We start from the raw sequence: 18,543 nt of genomic DNA, 5'->3' as shown, positions 1-18,543 counted from the left end.
GGGGGGCGCCGCCCGTGCGGGCGCTACGCTGTCGGCGTAGCGGGGCCGCCGTACCTGTTGCGTTGGCGCCGCGGCACGCCAGGGCTGGGGGGCCCCGGATGGCCGCCGGCGGCAGGTGGGGGCGAGGCCCCGCGCCCCCGTGTCGGGGTTTCCGCGCTCGGCTTCGCGGGTGGGGAGGCGTGAAAGCGCTGACAGGGGTTAAAGGCGAGCGCGTCTCGCGGCCACTGCGAGGGGGGATCTCGGCAGAGAGCCCGGCAGCACCAGGAGGGAGCCCGCTGGGTTGGGGCTTCACCTTTGTAAAGCGGGACGCGTGCCTGAGGAACAAAACACACACCAGAACCCCACACCTGGAGCTGGTGCATGAGCACAACAGCCTGCATTTGTCTCCACTGTGTCATAACTGATGTCACCTTTTAGCAGTATAAATTAAAAGTTCGTAAAATACGCTGAAGATGCCATCTTTTAAAACACTCAGGAGCTAACGCGTCCAGGTTCTTCCCAAAAAGCTACGTGGAGAATCGGACGGCTCGCAAATGCAGCTGCGTGGAATTCCGGTCTCCCTCCCCAGGCCCTCTTCTGCTCCTTTCAGAGCTCTGAGGACGCTGACCCCAGCTCCAAACTGATGAGATTTTGCTCTGAAATGCTCCTGGCAGGGCCACGCCACCGGCACGGGGAGCAGAAGGCTTCCACGCTGACGGGATTCCAGGCAAGAGCCAGCCCTATGAGCACAGCAGTCCCTTCCTCCTTAGTTCGCATCTATTTAAAACTGCTCGGGAATAAGTAGCTGTTTTAAATAGATGAGTTGGAGCTTTCTATAGTCACAGGGTAAAGGAGCCACACTGACAGTGAGGCTTCTGCCTCTCTGCCTGCAGCACTCTGAACTGAAGCCCAGTGTTAAAATGGCACCAGTGCTGGGGGCTTGTATGTCCGCAGAGGGTGACACTAGAACTACACCTTCAGTGGTTCAGAAGAAAAACTGAGGTAAAGCCTGAAAGTAGCTCCATTTTGAAAATAACTAAGAAATAAACTGTTGAGACCATTGCCTCTTCTCTTAGCAAATGTATACATCTGCTTTTTTTTTTTTTCAACTTAGAATAACAGAATCATCAGTCATGTGGAAGATGTTCTCAGCAACTGAACTGTTCAGTCCTCTGAAGGCTAATTATTTATATGCTAAATATTTTTACAGTATTTAGGAAACAAAAAATACCTTGCAACCCGAGAGGTGGAGAGAGGACTGAGTAAGCAGCAAGAAGCTGATGTGGTGCTCTGGATTGTTGCTCTGCACAAGGCCACTGTCCTTCAGAAGTTTTCTGGAATGAGATCACAACTACTTGTGTGGCTGGGTTTGTGTACAGAGGGCAAAAACTGCATCATTCCACAGCAGGAGCCAGTTGCTTTTAAGAAATGTGGGTTTTCAGTCATGTCAAACAGGGGACAAGTGTGGTGTATTACTGGCTACCGTGCAGCAAATGGTAAGGGACCTCAAGGGAAATATCTCCACAAAGGTGGATGCCTTGCACAAAACGATCTAGGTCCAAAAACATTCTTGAAAAAATGATAGCTGAGATTAATTGGTTAAGGTCAAACATTCCTCACAAATGTATGTGGCAGATCTAACTGTCTTCTATTTTTTCCTCTAACAAAGAAATTTGTGCTTTTCTTGTCTGTTTGGTTTTTATCACTTTTTTTTTTTTAACTTTATTTCACCAAACACCTCTGGAGGGTGCAGGTGTTAGGGACCTGGATTGGCTGCATTAACGCATTGGGTTGGCCAATCACCCAGCCTTTTGCATGCAGCAGTGCCACAGTGTCTTCCTGTGACCCAACGCCAAGGCTGGCCAGGCAGCGAGCGGAACCATCAGCGATGCCTCGTGTCAGGCTACAGGGCCAGCAAGAGGTCCAGGTGATCTTCTAGATCTACCTGGCAGCAACTCTTGGCCTGCAAGGGAAGCTGATTTGGGAGCTCACAATTAACATGTGACAGTTTGACTTGAACTCTGTGTTCAAACCCAGTTCTATCTACAGAAGAGTGCTTCTATAGTAGTGTAGCTCCACTAGCTTCAGTAGCATTACTCCAAATTTCTCCTGAGCTAAAGGAGGAAAAGCAGTCTCTATAAAATCTTGTAAGATAAGAATCATCTGAATACATCTACCTGGTGTTTTCAAGTATATGCAAATAAATAAAAAAATAAAAATTTGCATTTTGTAGGCTACAAAATCCATTTTCCTTTAGCCACTGCCTTGTACAGGTATACATTAATTTAGAAAGAATTTCTTTTGAACAAGAGAACGGCTCAGTCTCACTGTCATCAGAGCAGGGAAAAAAGTAATTGACCTTTATTATGTCACTAAAGTAAAGCACATGTGACTCCAGATACATAGATGAAGTAGATTTACAGAGGAAGACCATGCCAATGTTAATATAATTTCTTCATAGTGTATTTTGTACAGAATTGTATCTTCCAACCATGACTGCTGTTCATCCTTCAGGCAGAAACTATCATTACTCTATGGTTACCAACTAATATCCTGAAGCTTCCTCAGTTCCTGAGTGCTACCACCATATAAATATCATTAGTCGTGTTTCCCAAAAAATCTAGATCCATTTTGGCAAAAATCTAATGCCAGTTTGTTACTAGTGACCACTGCCATACAAAATGCTAAAGGCAAGAAGAATTTGTCTTATTTTCAAGTTGCTAACATAATTATCATAGTAAAAGTAGTTGCATAGATTTGCATTGTCTTGAATTCCATTTTCCTGAACCAGTGAAAATCCCTACTAGGATATCTGGCAGTTTCACAGTTATCCTCACATACACAAAATAACTGATTCAGAAATACTAGATTGTTTTTTAAGATAATAAAATCTCCATGCTATGCCATTGCAATTATTCTCCCCCTCAAGGAAATACATATATCTTGTCTACAAAGCAATTAAAATATCTGTTGAACTTATGATACTATTCCTTTGCCATCACTTGTTTCTTCGTATGATGCCATGTACACTGAAAATAAACTACAGAGAAACTAGGTGGAAAGGAGCACGAAAATGAAAAAATACATTTAATTATTTCACCTTACCTTAGGAGAAGACATGTTTAAACTAACACATTCTTCACAAATGCAAAGTAAATATTACAAGTAATATTTGAAAACTCTCGCAGCATGGCTATGTCATATGCCAAGAATACTAACCTCTACAAAAATAAACTTCAGCAGAGGATCCTGACTTTTCACTGTTGCACCGTGTGCTGCTCAGACGTAGGAAAGCGGAAGGAAAAAGTATCTGAGCAAAATAAAATCCTTCCTGACTTGAATTAGCTTGGAAGAACGTCTTAAAGATTTCATAATTATTTGTAATCCAGGCAGACAAGACCATTGGCATAAGTGGAAGAGAAGTAAATGAAAGTGATGGGAGACTATGGGAAGGGGAGCAGGGGAGCCATAGCTCATGGGAACAGCACACAGCAGCCGCGTAATAACCCAAGAGGTAACATTTTACCCCATTGCCTGTGCTTGGTGTCCCTCTGTTCCGTCCTCCCCAGCGGCCTGTCTACTGCTGCCTTGCTCTCCGCAGAGAGAGATGCCAGCCCTGCTCAGACTGCTGTGCTAGCAACTAGTGCCTGAGTTCGACTGTCAGGGTAAACAATTGCTCAAAGACATGCTGGGCACATACAGCAGCAAATTCTCTTTGGACTAAAAAAAAAAAAAAAAAAAAAAAAAAAAAAAAAAAAAAAAAAAAAAAGGCAGAATACTACTCTTAATGATGCATTTGGAACAGCTCCCAGCCACACCAATGTTAGAGTTTGGGAGTATGTGTATAGGTCCTCTGTCTGCTGCTCTTTCAAGGTTTGTGGTGGAAGGTGGTGAAATGAAAATTACAAGCTTTTTTTATTTTAATGTAGCTAGGGAGAAAAATGCTGGGCTTTCATTTCCATCACTTTTTCTCCAGTAACATAAGGTGTCTGCAGAGGTGTTTAATGTCAGTCTGCAGTGTGTCTGCCTGAGTTTTGCATCAGGATGCTTGGACGCTGACCCTGCTCTCAGCAGGAGGTTGGAACAGAGGACCTCCGAGGGTCCCCTCCACCCTCAGTTTCCTGTGAGTCCATGCCGAGCTGTGTCATCATGCTTAACAACAGCCTCAGGTGGAAACAGGCAAGGCTCGTGCCCGTTTTGGGTGGGATGGAAACCTGTTTCAGGAAAGTTGGCCTGCAGGGTAACAGTGGGCAAGGCTTCTCGATGCAGGCTGCATGGGGGGAGGGAACTTGAGGACCAGAAGCAACCAGAAGAGCTAAGACATGCCATAAGGGATGAAGCAGACACCAAAAAGAGGCTAAACACCTGGGCTTAAACGCAAATGCCAGGCATAGCCTGAAATGGTCCTGCCCCCAGACCGGTTGTAACATAGGAGTAGTGCAGAGAGGCAAGCCAGAGCAGCACAGAGCCTCGGCTGTATTTAGAGAAGATTCAGCCTGGCCTTCTTACAAAGAGGCTTAGCCAAAAAGGGGCCTGACAAGGGCCGACCATACTAGATAATTAAAACATGGTTTGCAACAAGCCAAATCACGGTGATGTGAATGATAACTTCAAGCTCCTTTGGAGCAGCTGGACTGTACCTGTCCCAAACAGCCTGCAAGATCCTGAGCAAAACAGAGGCGGTGAAAGGAAGCCAGTGACTTGAGTTGTCTTTATCATACTCACCTCATGCTACATTCCTAAGTAAGGGCTTTTCTCTCCGAGGAGGCTAAGCTCGCCCAGCAATAGCTCAGATGCTGCTGTGATCCCTGTGCACAGAGACAGCAGTAAGGAGCCCTGGTCCAAAGTGGTCTTCCTGGGACGCCAGGAGGAGAATGGGGGAAGGACCTGCCTAGCGGTTCTCAACGAGGAGGGCTATGATCCTAAATCGTGTGCACAGCCCCAAAAATGGTTGGAGTAGCTACATAAGCACATAAATACACCGTTTTTCTCCAAAGGCTTCAATCTCAGTGAGTTGCAATCAATGGAAAGACTTCCTACTGATTTTGCTCGTCTTTGGATTGAAACCTGCTTGTGGAGTACAGAGTGCTTCATGCACCGGCTTTAACCTGCCTCAGAGTCTGTCACGTCATGAGATCCTTTTTCCTTTCCTCCGGTTAGAGGCAGTTTTGCGAGTCTGTTGGGCTGAGGACACAGCCGAAACAAAGGATGCTTATGAAAATTATAGTTTTGTATTCTCCCTTAACAGCTGTGTAAAATAAGCCCCTATAATTGCCAAGTTGTTTTAAGCTTGCCGTCGTAATTTACCGTGATTCCCTAAAGCAGTAGCAGATGGATCTGAACAGCGCTCGGCTTGTGGTCCACCCGCGGCATGCCCGCGACATCGTCCCGCTCTCAGACATTCCCTTGACGGCCAGCCGGTGAGTCACGCAACCACAGCTCCTCATCGCCAGCAAAAGGAGCCCACCTGAGGGGCAGCTTTTCACTCTTTCCCTCATTCATGCCCTCCCTCAGTTCTCCCAGGAGGTCCTCTCCCCGTCAGAGGCAGTGTTTCCACGGAGGCGTGCTGAAGATCCCTTTAGAAGCCTTTTGCACGCACAAGCAGGCACTCCTGTTACATGTCTGCAGGCTGATTCACTGGAATATGCAGACAATCTAACATCACATGCAGCAGTTAGGAACAGCCTGCACAGTCTCTTCACGACACACATCTGTATTCCTATCTGGAAGTAACTTGATTACGTGCCTCAGTGCTACAGGACCTGGCTGTGAGTTAGATTTGTGTTTGAATCACATGTACTTGGGCTGGAAAGAGTAGAGCTATTCCCTCTTCAGCACAGGGTCATCCAGGAAAGCAGGCATTTGTAGCAAGTGGTATCAGATCATGTAGCCCCTTTTTCTCGTTTTACTCATGTTGAATTTTAGTCAGCAGCATACAGTAAAAATTCCCTGGATTCAGGATCCACGCATAGATGAATTTGCTAGCTTTGCTTGTACTAAAACTTACAGTTCTCAGGAAAAAAAAAATATTTCTATCATTTTCTTTCAAAACAAGCAGAATTTTCAAGGACCACAGTTTTTACATGTCAGATTATGTACCGTCTTGAACTGAAAAGATGTAATTGGAAGAAAAAAAATCCAATGATCTACCTCTGTACAAATGTTTCTTCTCTATTCCTATTCAAAGCACATTGATAGCTATCAATGAGATCAAGCAATTCCTATACTCCTAAGCTGAGTTCACCTGTGTTGTCGCTCATTTTCTATAAGGCTGGACCCATGACTGATGAGGATCAGGATTTCTCTCCAGGATGACAAGTTTGATGATTCCCAGCAAGGTACCTTGGAGGATTTTTTTCAAACAGAGTTGATTTAAAGGCAACTGCAATTATCAAAATGAGAAATTATCACTGCCAACTATTCAAACTGAGAGAAATCGTCTCCAGTTGAGAGAACCTGAACAAAGACCATACGTAAATCCTTAGCATCGACTGGCAATAACACTGGTGGTTTTTTTTGAGCATTTGCCAGTTTTGCTTGTTATGCTACATAACGTTCTCAAGGTCTGCAAGAATCTCTTGTGATTCTTTACAGTTCAGTTCATCAAGTACTGACATTTTCAGCGTTTCATTATTTCAGGTCGCTTTTGCAAGCCATAATCATACAGGTGTTGTTCAGTCTGCTCATCATCTGTGTTATCATGTATCTTTCAAAGACTAGAATAGATTTCAACTGAGTAATTTAGCTCTGCTCAAAGATAGGGCTGACAAATGAATTCCTATGACCTGTTATATTACTTTTTAAATTTAGTGTTACTGTTTTTTCTTCTGAAAGAACTCAAGATTTGTTTTTATTCCAGAGAGGATCTAGGTGATTTTACAAGACAATTAGATTGAACAAAGTCTTACTACAAAGCTATACAAATATTTAGTTACTCTGAACAAAAGATTCACAACAGCAGTTTAAGTATTTCCTCATATTTTGAGGTAGGGTTTATAAAAAAATGCAGCCCCATATCCATAACTCATTTATTCAAAGTGTTTGTTTTGAATCTGCATCCAAATCTCTTGTCATCTCTCTCTCTCTCTCTCTCCCTCTCTCTGTGATCCCCAAGGCAGGCAGGCAATGCCTGAGGCTTAAGTTCTGCCCTGTTCTGGAGAAACTGGGGAGTTCTACTTAATTTATGCATGTTTTAGACTGCTTTAAAGAGCTCTGATCAGCACCTTTGGGAAATGCATGTGTTTTTTTTCCCTTTCTATTACAACATGTTTGTACAGATTAGCTGAGGTTGAATTTGCATATAAACTAAGCCTCTTTAGCAAGTAATTTTCTGGAATTTAGCTCTTTCCAAATGTTTCCACAGTAAAAGTGGAAAAAGTGCCCTTAAGTGTTGTGAATAATAGTCCACCTGTCTGGTAACATTAGGAATAAAAATAAAAAAGAGTTTCAACTGAATTCCCCGAGTTTTTTTTTTGTTTGTTTTTTTTTTTTTGAAAAGAACTCAGGCATCATATTCTTGAAAGAGCTATTAGAGTTTCTCGGTTCCTCAAAGCAGGGAGAATTTTTCTTAATTGTTTGGTAAGAGTGTCTGCTGCTGTAAATAAATGCGTAATGGTTTGTCTTACATTAAATAAAACATTTATGTCAAATACTCCATTAGCTAGTTTTGACAGTTAAAAGAAACATGATTTAAGGGCTCTTTTTCCTCTCTTGCTGTGCAATAATCGTCATTACATGTTAGCCTTTATCCTGTAACATGAAAGCTTATCTTCTCAGCAAAGGAGGCTTTTGAGTTCCCTCTCACTGGTAAAGTAGTTTAGCTCTATGCCAAACTGGAAAATTTCACCCTTCCCCAGGGGTAAATAAAATCCCTATAAGCAAGAGTTCAAGTCGAGTAAGTTCTTCACTAGTTACTCTTTCCATGAGTCACACACTTCTCTTCTCCAGAATCTGTCCAGTTCCCTGTCTCAGCGATGTAAGATCAGCATAACCCAAATTATTCTTTATAGCTGAAAAGAATACTAACCTCTAATACTAACAAGAACAAAAGCCCTCTTCAGTTACAAACCAAACTTTTCGCCTCCTTTCCTTCTGCAGTTTTCTTTCTTCACTTTCCCATGAAGCCTTAGCTTTCCTCTTGCTGTTTTCCTAGGTCTGGCTCTCTAATCAAAACAACATGCTTACCTTTTAGGTTTCTCGTATAGATTATTTCTAAAGCAGCCACGAGTCCAAATGTTTTCCAGTCAGGGAGATGCTCTTTTCTTATACTATCTGATCACACATGCGTTAGGGAATTATGTTGTTCACATGTAATCATCCGTCGCAGCGCTCTAGCACATAAGGCTTAGGCTGAAATCAGCAGTAGTGTGGGGGTGGACGTAGAGCTTGGTTTCAAGGGCCAGCACCGCCTGTTACAGTCCTCTTTTAATTTGTGATAATATTCTTATCTTGAGAAAAGCTAATGCTCTTTGAGCATACCGGTGATTCTGCGATCAATTAATCTTGCACAGTGTCCTAAGTATTCTACGCAGCCATTGTTTCCATACGGTAATTCCAATAAGAGCAATAAATATTAGAGGAAAATATATTTTTACTTTTGTGACTTAAAAAATCAGAAATAGAATTCCAGAGGATAACCTGTTTTGTCCATAAAGGGAAATACAGCACAATGATTAGCATCTTCCAGGGCTAGGTATTATTCCACATGGGAAACTCTTTTTTAAAAGTAAGAAAATAAGATGTTTAAAAGAACAATGAATGCTTAAACTGAGAACGTGGGTGAGAAGCTGTGAGCTAGTTTTAGTCCCTGATGGTGCTGATTCCGCATATTATAAACCCATTTGAAAGACTGCACACAACAAGCAGAGTGCTCCCAAGGGGGAGCTTGGATTTTTATCGGGTATTACATGCACCAAGGTCTGTGTATTGTCAAAGAGGATCTTGTCATAGACAATAATCCCACTGAAGCTCTTGGAATGTTTTCACAGTTTCATTTTCCAGGACACCTCCAGAAGCATAGCTGGTGATGTCTAGCTATTGTGGAGGATGACTTATATTCTCCTGACCTTCAGTAGCAGGTTAAGCCACTAGGTAGCCTGTTGAATCCAAAACCAGTTACACTAATATTTTGGCTGCCTAAACCTGTAATTTAAAGATGTTTAGAGTCACAGGTTTTTGAGTATACTGTACTAACACAAGCTATGACACAAAATACTTTCGACTCCAAGCAATGAATTATTTTTGTCTATCTGTATTTGTTTTACTAGGTCTCTTTTTTCTACTTCAAGGTTTTTATGATATACAAGAATAAACATTATTAGTATTTATGTGCAACAAATGCCAATGTACTTAGAGAAAAACCCAAGCCCCACAATAGGTTTTGCTTTGTTTTAAAAGTACAATGGTGTGAAAATTGAGCATATGTTTTAGGTTCCCTTTTATCGCGTTAGAGCATTGTCTGGCTTTTCCAAACCATACACATAAATACGACTATATAACCTGAAGATAGGAAAGCACTTGTTTAAACATGTGCATGCCTACAGTACCATAATTCATGGAGACTCGAAGTTGGCACCATGTTCTGACATAGAAATTTAGGGTTGCACCACATGTACTAAACAATTGCTCTAATGTTTGAAATACAATGGCCATACTGTTTTGTTTCCAAGTTCCTTTAGGAAAAATCACTACAGCTTTTTTGGTACACCATTACATCTCTAGGTAGCGTAGAAAAGCATTCAGCGTATTATTTCTGAATATAGCTATTACCTATAAGACTGTATTAAAAAATAATAACAACAAAAACCTTCAAATTAAAGCTTAGGCAAAACTTACCCGATGGCACTTGGGACTGAAACTCTGAAATTCAATGGGAGTGCAGTTGTAGCCCATGGATGCAGAAGGTGGAACTCTAAAAAAAAAAAAAAAAAAAAAGAAAAGAAAGGCTCTCTAGGAAAAATCTCTAGAAAATAAAAGTTACATTTACTAGTTTCATTGTTATGAACCACCCAGTCAACCAAGTGCTTTCTTTTATGAGATGTTACACAATCATAGGAAAATGGCTTGGGGGATTGCATCAAAAGATAACAGTGGAAGGTAGAAGGGGTGGTGGGAAATTGTCCCTGTTAAAAGACTTAAAAGACAGTTCCCTGCACTGGATGTAGCTGCGCCAAGGATGGCTGTATAACTTTGCACACACTGCTGTTCACTTCCTCAGCCCACAGAATTTCAGTCAGAATAAATCAAAGGTTTTCCCAGCTTAGTCCTGCAGGTTTTCACATCCCCTCACAACAACCCATATCACTGCGGGGACCACAGTCCAGCCACCTCTGCAAATGGCCACCCTTCCATGAGCTGATAAAGGCAGAATGGGTTTGGTGATGCGTTTATTCTAAGCTCATCTATTGATAGGAAGTCATTCTTCTGCTTTCCTGGTGACCAGAGCTGACCTTGTCATCTAGACTGAGGGAAAGCTCCTGTGTGGAGCAATTGCACTGACCACAAAGCTCCCACAGCATGAGAGGACATAGCAGTCTGTTAGGAAATTTCTCTACTGGGCTGTAAGATGAGGAGAAGGCAACTCAGCTGTTCCAATTTATTTTATTTTATTTGGGGGGGGTGTGGGGGGGGCAAAACACACTGAAAAACGTGAGTCCCAAATCAATCTTTGTGGCCACAGAGGAGCTTCACAGTCTCTGTTGTTTGACTCTGCTAGAGAGAAAGAACTGACAGTTACAGGAACGCCACAGCAATTATTTGTTCCCTGCACTTTAGTAGTTCTCAGCAATAATTACAGCTGAGTTTACACTGACATTACTATGGCACACTGTCTGCCTCGAGTTTGTTTTTAATACTGTCTAGTTCTAGTAAGCAGCTAATAATACTCACACCTCTGCAACGCTTTTCCTTTATAGACTACAACGTACTGACCCAGCTGCGCCCGTTTCACACAGGGGAAAAGCCAAGGAAAGTGAAGCCGACGCTGGACTTTCTAACGTGTGCTGCAGTTTGGGTGGCAAGAGGCTGACGGATATTACTTGTTTTTCTCCTCTGGTGTGCTGGAAAAGGGTTTAATTAGCCACAGTGGACTTCAAGAGTGCAGCCACTTGTAGGGCTGCAGGGTTCCCACACATCCCACAGGCACAGCCGGTCGTGCTTCGTGCGTGGGGCTCAGCAGGTGCCAGGCTGCACGCTCCTGCCACAGCCCCGCTGGGTCCTGGGGCACAGCACATCTCCTGCAAGTTAAACAGATAAGCAGAAATAAAAAGGAGGGAGACAGGCAGCCTTGGAAAGGTCGGTGTGCAGGGTCCAGGGAAAGGTGGAGAGGAGAGGGAGGCTGTATAAGAAGCAGGGTATGAGCTGCTGAAATGTGCAGGACGGTGAGCGGAAAGGCATTCAGGGAAAAAGTAGAGGGGGATTTTGGTCCAGAAAAAAAAAAAAAAAAAAAAAAAAAAACACCTTAGGCATTTCTTGAATGTCCTGTGAATCTGGGGAGCTGGAATGTAAATGAGGTGCACTGTGCACCTGCACCAGGCAAAATGTCAATTAAAGGTGTGCAGGCAGATTTCAACTTGGAATGCCGTCATTTAAGGGCCTGATTTTTGTGTGCCTGAGTTCTGCAATCTTAACATTTTTCAACATCTGTCCACCTTCCTGCCCTGTACTGGAAACAGTCACAGATTTATAGTGCAGTTCTCCTGATTATTGTGCTCGAGTAAATGAAAGCTTAACAGAACAGGAGGCCAAGCTCCTGCCATTGCATGAGAACAGAACAGAACACAAAGACAGATCCCAGGGTTAGATGGTTCAGTAGTCCATTATTACAAACAACCCCATCATCCCACTGACATCAAATGTCACATCTGCACAGAACTGCGAGATTTTGCCCCATTGCTTCTTTGTAAGGCTGCCATTGAATTTCAGTGCTCCAATGCTTAGACACACACTTCTGATTTCCAGCCTCCATTTATCCATGGCCAGTTTGTATCTGCTCCCTGCTTTCAGTACGAGAATTTTCTTTCCATCTTAGCAAAGTTCAGGGCTTTTCCCAACTGGGTAACAGGTAAATCAATTTAACTGCAAGTCTCCTGGTACATCCCCCATGGATTAATAGTAGCTGCTATGCTGGTATAGGACTTTGTATTTGAAAAACCCAATTCTGAATGTAAGAGAGACTATACATCCACCATAATTCCTAACGCCTTGCAACTGTAGCTAAAAATGGATTAATTTCCTTTACAGAAGTGCAGACAATGCTCTTGAATTAAGCTACTAACAAAGTTGTAATGTTTAAGAATTATTTTAAGCAGACTAACAGATTTATCAGTTAAATAACCAAGCTTTAGCCTTAACAAAACATTTAAATAAGATGGAATTAAGGCTTAAATAACCTATTACTTCAGAGAAATCAAACAAAATCACTTTTGAGAAGACAGCAAATATTAAAGGAGTTTAGTTTGACAGTGAAGCTTATCAGCTTAAAAGAACATGAAATATTGGGAAGTTACTCAGCAACTAATCTTTTCACGGCTTGTGCTGAACAAGAAATATACACAGGGTTCCCCTCTGTTGAGTACAATATACTTCTTATCTAGTTTAAGTTTTAAAGTATTTGTATACTTACCAGTTAGATTGCTAGGTCAAAGAATCAACAATGAACAGAAATATATCCTAAGAATAAGCGATTTTTTATTATTATTTTTTTTTAATAGCCTATGCATCTAAATACTCAGAAAACTGTAATCTGACTATTTCTAAAGCAGCTTCAAGAAAGCCACCAGCAGCTGCTTAGGTTCTAATTTCTTTTCAAAATTAGATTATTAATTTAGGTACAACTGAGAAGGTAATTTTGGCCTCCCCCAGTTCAAATCTCAGTCTTCCGATAATATTCTTGTTCCTTATTTTGTTACGATTTTCTATTTACAAAGAAAAAATCTGAGTGCTGAAAACTGGGCTTGTTGAACAGCTGGCACGGCCACTCAAAAATAGGATTTTCTTTTTAAAGTTAATATTGCCGTTCGTGGCCATGGGGTTTGTGTGGCTCCAACCCAGCTGTTCAGGATAATAAGGGAGTGGACAAAGGCATGTTTCGCCCTCTCAGACCTCGCTGCACTGCTTCTGCTTAGCTTTTGCTTTGGGAAGTGAAGGGAGGGCACAGGCTGCCGGCTGGAGGATACCCCTGGGAGCTGACGGGCAGAGAGGTTTCCGTTTCCGCAAAGCTTCTGACCTCTTCTCCACACGGGCACAGGCCAGGACAGAAACACGGTGTGTGGTGAGGAAGCTGGGGGCCACAGCACAGCTTCACTGCCCATCCGCCCTCTGCATGAGGGGATGCCTTGGGCAGGAGCAGGCCCCTCTGAGGGTTCTCCACCTTGCCAAGGCTCCTCCTGGAGACTGTCTAAAGGTTTTCCTTAAACACACCCACAGGATCTGAACCTCAGTCTGTATGGCCATAGAATATACAGGACACAGCCTATCCCGCTGTAGGCAGAGAGCAAATTTCTGCCTAGCAGCCTGTGGGAGGAAAAGAACAAAACAAAACAAAACAACAACACAGAAACAGGCACCCCCACCTCTTTAAATCTTCAGTCATATTTGAGTGAGCATACATAAACAAGAGTGCTGTGATACCTCTGTCAGCATGGGAGAGCAGGAGAAGGCAGGGCTGGAAATATGCACACGGGAGGTACACAAAACCCTAAAAATAAGAGCCTATAAATGTACTCCAGAGTCAAAAGTAAGTGAAATGTTTTCAGAAAATCCTAAAGGGAAAAGTGGAAGAAAAGCAGACCAGCCCTCTGGGAACTCTGCTTTCTTAAGTCATAAAATCCCTCTGTTTTCCCTGTCTGGAAAAGTTGTCCACAATGCTCAGAACAATATGTTTTTATTTTCAGTCTTTTATGACAAATAACCATGAAAATAGTTTATTGTAAACTGCGGTGAGTGGGCAAAAAGCACCACCTTTTAGTTGTGAGACATATATTTTTAAAAGCTGGAGTTTGAGACATGAAATTGAAATCACTGAACAAAGTTAACAAGTAAACTTAGTATTTCGGCAACATCTTTATGTCCTTAATGAAAACATGTTTTCCAAATTGCTTTATTTTTTTTTTTATGTTGTATGTAAAAATATTTCATATTCACTTATGAAATTCACAGAAATTTAGAATGTCAAAAAGTTTTTTAAAATGGAGATGACAGATGTGTTATTAATAAACCAAAAAAAAATATATTTTATTGAATGAAATGGCTGGAAAACAAGCCAAACCTCCAAAATGGAACAGACCCCCCCCCTCCCCCCCCCCCCCCCCCGAAGGCATATGACTGTGCAGGAATGCTTTGTTGAAAATTTAAAGATGGACAAATAATCAAAATCTTGGTGGAGCATGGATCAGCAGACTGTATTAATTAAACCACAATTATCTTTGTGGCACTATTTGGTTTTGCACAGTCGTGCAGTATATTCATGCATATTGTGTCTAATCCTGCTATCATTAGATAGACAAAACTCTAGACATCAGGAATTTGGTTTGGCTAAGTCAAGCACAGTGACTTATTTCAGATGCTGATATCTGTTTCTTAAAAAGAAGCATTGTTAGTTTTTCCTGTATATTCTATAGCCGTACTGGCTGAGGCTCAGATTACGTGGGTGTGCTCAAGGGAAACCTTTAGACAACACCCAGATATTGCAGAAATTTATAAAGCCGTTAATGAGACATTGCTTGGATGTGTTGCTGAATCTGCAGCTGAACTGGGTCAGAGACCGAAGCTCCTGGGCACCCTCCCAGCTGCTCACTGTTTCTTTTCCTTTTTTCCCCTGCCAGAGGTTACCCTCCTGTGAGATCTGCCTGTGTCACTGCATGCGTAGGTTAACATTGTGAAATGATGTAGTTGTCATGATCGCTTTATCATTAATGCCTCTCAACAGTTACTCACCTCATGGATAAGATCCTGCCTGTCTCTCTCCTACTGAGGCTAGGGATAAGTCATTGGTCTTTCAGTTCTTCGCGGGTGCTAACTGAAGCACAGTGTGCTTGGTCAGCAGGCTCATTGAAGCTGGCACCCACCTGTGTGGCTGCTGTAGGAGACCAGAATTTATAACAGCAGAAAATCATCAGAGGCACTTCTTGCCTCACTCTAGTACACAAGCCCCTCCTGAGCAGCCCTCCCCAAAAAAAAGAAATCCCTGCTCCAGCTCACTAGGCTAGTTCTTATTCTCAGACTCTGCCGTGCCTTAAATGCAGGCTTCCTTAAGTTGCCAGTCAAAGGTAACCTTTTAGTCCTCAGCTTGGCACACCACAGGGTAGGTGTTAAGGAACAGATACAAATAGGGTTTTGCCACATTTGTATATATATTTATATTAGGTATGTGGGTTCCCCAGAAATCTAACAAATTGGAAGTGGGCGAAGAGGTGATAAGATGCTGGGCAGCTTTGGCAGCCTGCCACTGTAACCTAGTGTTTGCAGTGTGTATGTCATGTGCAGATCTTGTGCAAAGGTCACAGCAAACTAAACATTACAATTCCTAAAAAGTCTTTGCACAATTAACATTTAAAAAATAATATATACTGTATAAACTGCTGTGTTTTAAAGAGGACAGGAAGAGGAGAAGGTAGCCTGCAGCCAGGAACATACTAATTAAAGCATACAATAGACATATTAACCAAGTGACCTTAGGGGTGGGAAGGAGCCAGAAGGAAGGGGGAAGACATGACATAATACCCTTAGCACTGTGTTAGAATCCAATGCCCTGAGAAACAGGACAGATAGAAAGGAAGACAGCAGTCCTGCCACTCTGGTTAGAAAAAGCTGTCCTTACTGAGGCAGTGGTTCTGCCTACTCCCTAATTTTGCACATAACAGGATGTCTGTAGAGTGCCAGTCAGTGCACCCTGTGGCTGGGGTGGGCAGTGTGCACTAGCCTGCAGCCTTGAGAAACCACAGAGACCCTGGAGAGGATGCTTACCAAATGTGGTTTTAATAGTGGGGTTTGTTTTCCTATCTTTGTACCACAGATCGATGCTTTGAGGTAAGCATGTTCCTTAACCTCAGTCTAAGTGAAAATCTGCCTTGGAGTAACCTCACACATTAAAGCACCCTTTTTGTGAGCGTGGTGATGTTCAGAATTTTTCCTCTAACCATTGACCCCATCTATATTTTTCAGGATACCATAATGATAATATAGTGAGCCTACTCTAAGCCACACAGGCTGTTTGGGAGATGGTATCTCTGGGACTGAGGTGGGGGAGCATCTGCCAAGGGACTGCTTTAGCCAGGAAAATCCTCTGGCACACAGGGTGAGTCAGGAGCTTGCCAAGTACGGAGCATTACAAAGTTTGTAATGAAGAAATGAAGCTTGTGCGTGCTTTTTTTGCCTCCATTTTACTGCTGCTATGAAGGAGCATCCTTACATTGTGGCCCAGATTCTGGCTTGTTTAATTTAGATCTACCAACTCATTTTCCTTTTCTGTCCTCAGCTGATCTTGCAGATACACTGGGCTTTTCCTACTGAAAACTCCTGTTTGCCTCTATCTCCTCTTCCCCAGCACCACCCACGTGTGTCTGTGAAATTCCTCATTTAGTTGCATCTGTCCCTAATTTATGACCCGATGTCTTTATCAGCCTCTTGTGTTTGGGCTGCTGCTTGGGGCTGGATTTACTTGGCAGGAGCCAGCAGTGGCAATGAGGAAGAAGGATGGAAGATCTTAGCCAAATTCTGTTACAGGAAAGTCCTGTCAAAGTAATTTGGGGCCCACACAGCATTTTAGATATACGACACACCTGCCCATAACTTGTTTGCATACTGTATTTTTCTTAGCATTTTTCTTATTTTAGAACAGCAGTTTGGAGCTGCTCTTGGTATCAAGAGCAGGATGAGCAGGATAGTCTCACTCAACTGTAACTGGTATTTTGCTCCAAGGATGGTATCAAAATATTAGGTCTTACTATTATAATTCTATAAATTTTCTTGCATACAAGCACCCAGTCTGAGGAATGCATGCCCATACCAAAATTCTTTCAATTCTTTGCTGACGTATGTTGTGTATTGCCTGAACAAAGAAAGAGAGTAGGTCTTTTCAGCCATTGAACAATTCATACCTAAGGTCTTTTTTTCTGGGGCACAGGAATGAAGCTGGTCCCAGGAAAAAGAACAGTAAAAAGACCTCAATGTAATTTTGTTTTCCTTCAAAATTAAATGCAGTTTGGAAAAAAAAAAAAAAAAAAAAAAAAAAAACAGGCATCTCTTTCATGAGCTTTAGGTCCTTGAAAAGTCAACAAGAGCTCCCAGTGTGAAACACTGCTAAATGAGACAATGCTGCTCTTGGACACACTAAGTGTATACTCGAGGGTATATCAGGTAGGATGGCTATCGTATGTCTGTGTGAATCCTGATCAATTACTGCTAAAGTACTGTCCAGGCTTAGTGCCCGCAGTTCAGAAAGGATGCTGACAAATCATAGAATGTTCAGAGGAAAACCACAATGATTAACGTAGAGAAGTAAATTAATCTTCCTTGTCCTATAAACCCTGTACCAAAATCTTTGTTTGACCAAAAGCAAGGAAATGGATGTGTCAGGAACAATCACTAGAATGGGCCTCCTTCAGGAGAGGCCACTGACTCACCTTCTTCCATAACCATGCTCACCTATGAGCAGCTGGGCCAGCACAGTCCACATAACATGGTCCTGGCATGCATTGCACCTTAACTCCTTGCACCTTGTGTAGCTCTAGCACTGCTGGTTAGCCACCTGGAAAATAAATGTTTTAAATGAGAAACGCCACAAGTTCAGGGTGTTTAGTTCAGCAAAAACAAGATTAAGGATTGACCTGTTCAGAGACTGATACATGCCGAACTGAACTTTGATAACCATTCAACTTAGCAAAGGAAAAAGATGTGGAAGATTGCTTATGAAAAATATCCCAGTCTCTTAAGGTCAACCAACACTTTTTGAATGTAATCCAGTCTTTGGCACTTTGGAAAAGAAAGCTCCTGAGGCAACTATAAACTCTTCTTCTTCCCCCTCAAGTCCATTCAGAGCAAACCCATGGATAAGTATTGCTTATTCACATGGTGAATGACTGAAGTTGAATAGCTAAGAAATTCTCATCCAAAATTCTCTTTTTCTTGGTCTGTATTGAAAAGAACTAGTAAAAATGCTCATACTCATTTCTAAGTTCCTACTTTGAAAGTATCTATTTATGCCACAGTAATTCATAAACTTAAATTAAAAATATATTCTAGACTGTAGGGCAGTCCAACTACTCTGGCAGCTTGGCTCCTTTCTGATGGTGGTGTGGAGCTGCCGAGAGTGTACATCACCAACAAATTGTGCAGGGCCTTCAGACTTAGAGCAGGAAAAAAAAAAGCATCCAGATGTCTTTGGCCAGGATGACCCTTGCTAGCGGAATTTGAAACTTCAAAGTGTATTATGGCACAGAGCCATTTTTTGCAGTCTACAGGTATGCAGAATTGCTGCTAGGAGATGAAGAAAATGAAGGATTTCTGGGAAACCAACACATTTACAAAATCTTAAACAACATTAAATGTATTTTTAGGAAACATCTC

General features: G+C 42.3%; 1 protein-coding gene and 1 long non-coding RNA gene across 4 annotated transcripts in view; both read right to left on the bottom strand.

Annotated features, from left to right (window-relative positions):
- Positions 1–7,067, bottom strand: part of LTBP1 (latent transforming growth factor beta binding protein 1) — a 207,865-nt gene extending 200,798 nt beyond the window's left edge. For all 3 annotated transcript variants that reach the window (XM_035320455.1, XM_035320458.1, XM_035320457.1), the window contains exon 1: positions 7,057–7,067. The gene's annotated coding sequence lies outside the window, so the exon portion shown is untranslated. The remainder of the gene's footprint in view (positions 1–7,056) is intronic.
- Positions 7,068–7,229: 162 nt separating this feature from the next.
- On the bottom strand, positions 7,230–17,721 carry LOC118163625. The gene is made up of 3 exons (XR_004749143.1): positions 17,601–17,721; positions 14,914–14,995; positions 7,230–9,889 (listed from the first exon to the last, which is right to left on the bottom strand). It is a non-coding gene; the product is annotated as an uncharacterized LOC118163625 (long non-coding RNA).
- Between the last annotated feature and the right edge of the window lie 822 nt (positions 17,722–18,543).

The sequence above is a fragment of the Oxyura jamaicensis genome, chromosome 3, assembly GCF_011077185.1.
Source record: "Oxyura jamaicensis isolate SHBP4307 breed ruddy duck chromosome 3, BPBGC_Ojam_1.0, whole genome shotgun sequence".
Lineage (NCBI taxonomy): Eukaryota > Metazoa > Chordata > Aves > Anseriformes > Anatidae > Oxyura > Oxyura jamaicensis.
The sequence above is the reverse complement of the archived record's forward strand: the minus strand, read 5'-3'. Positions and strand labels throughout refer to the sequence as shown.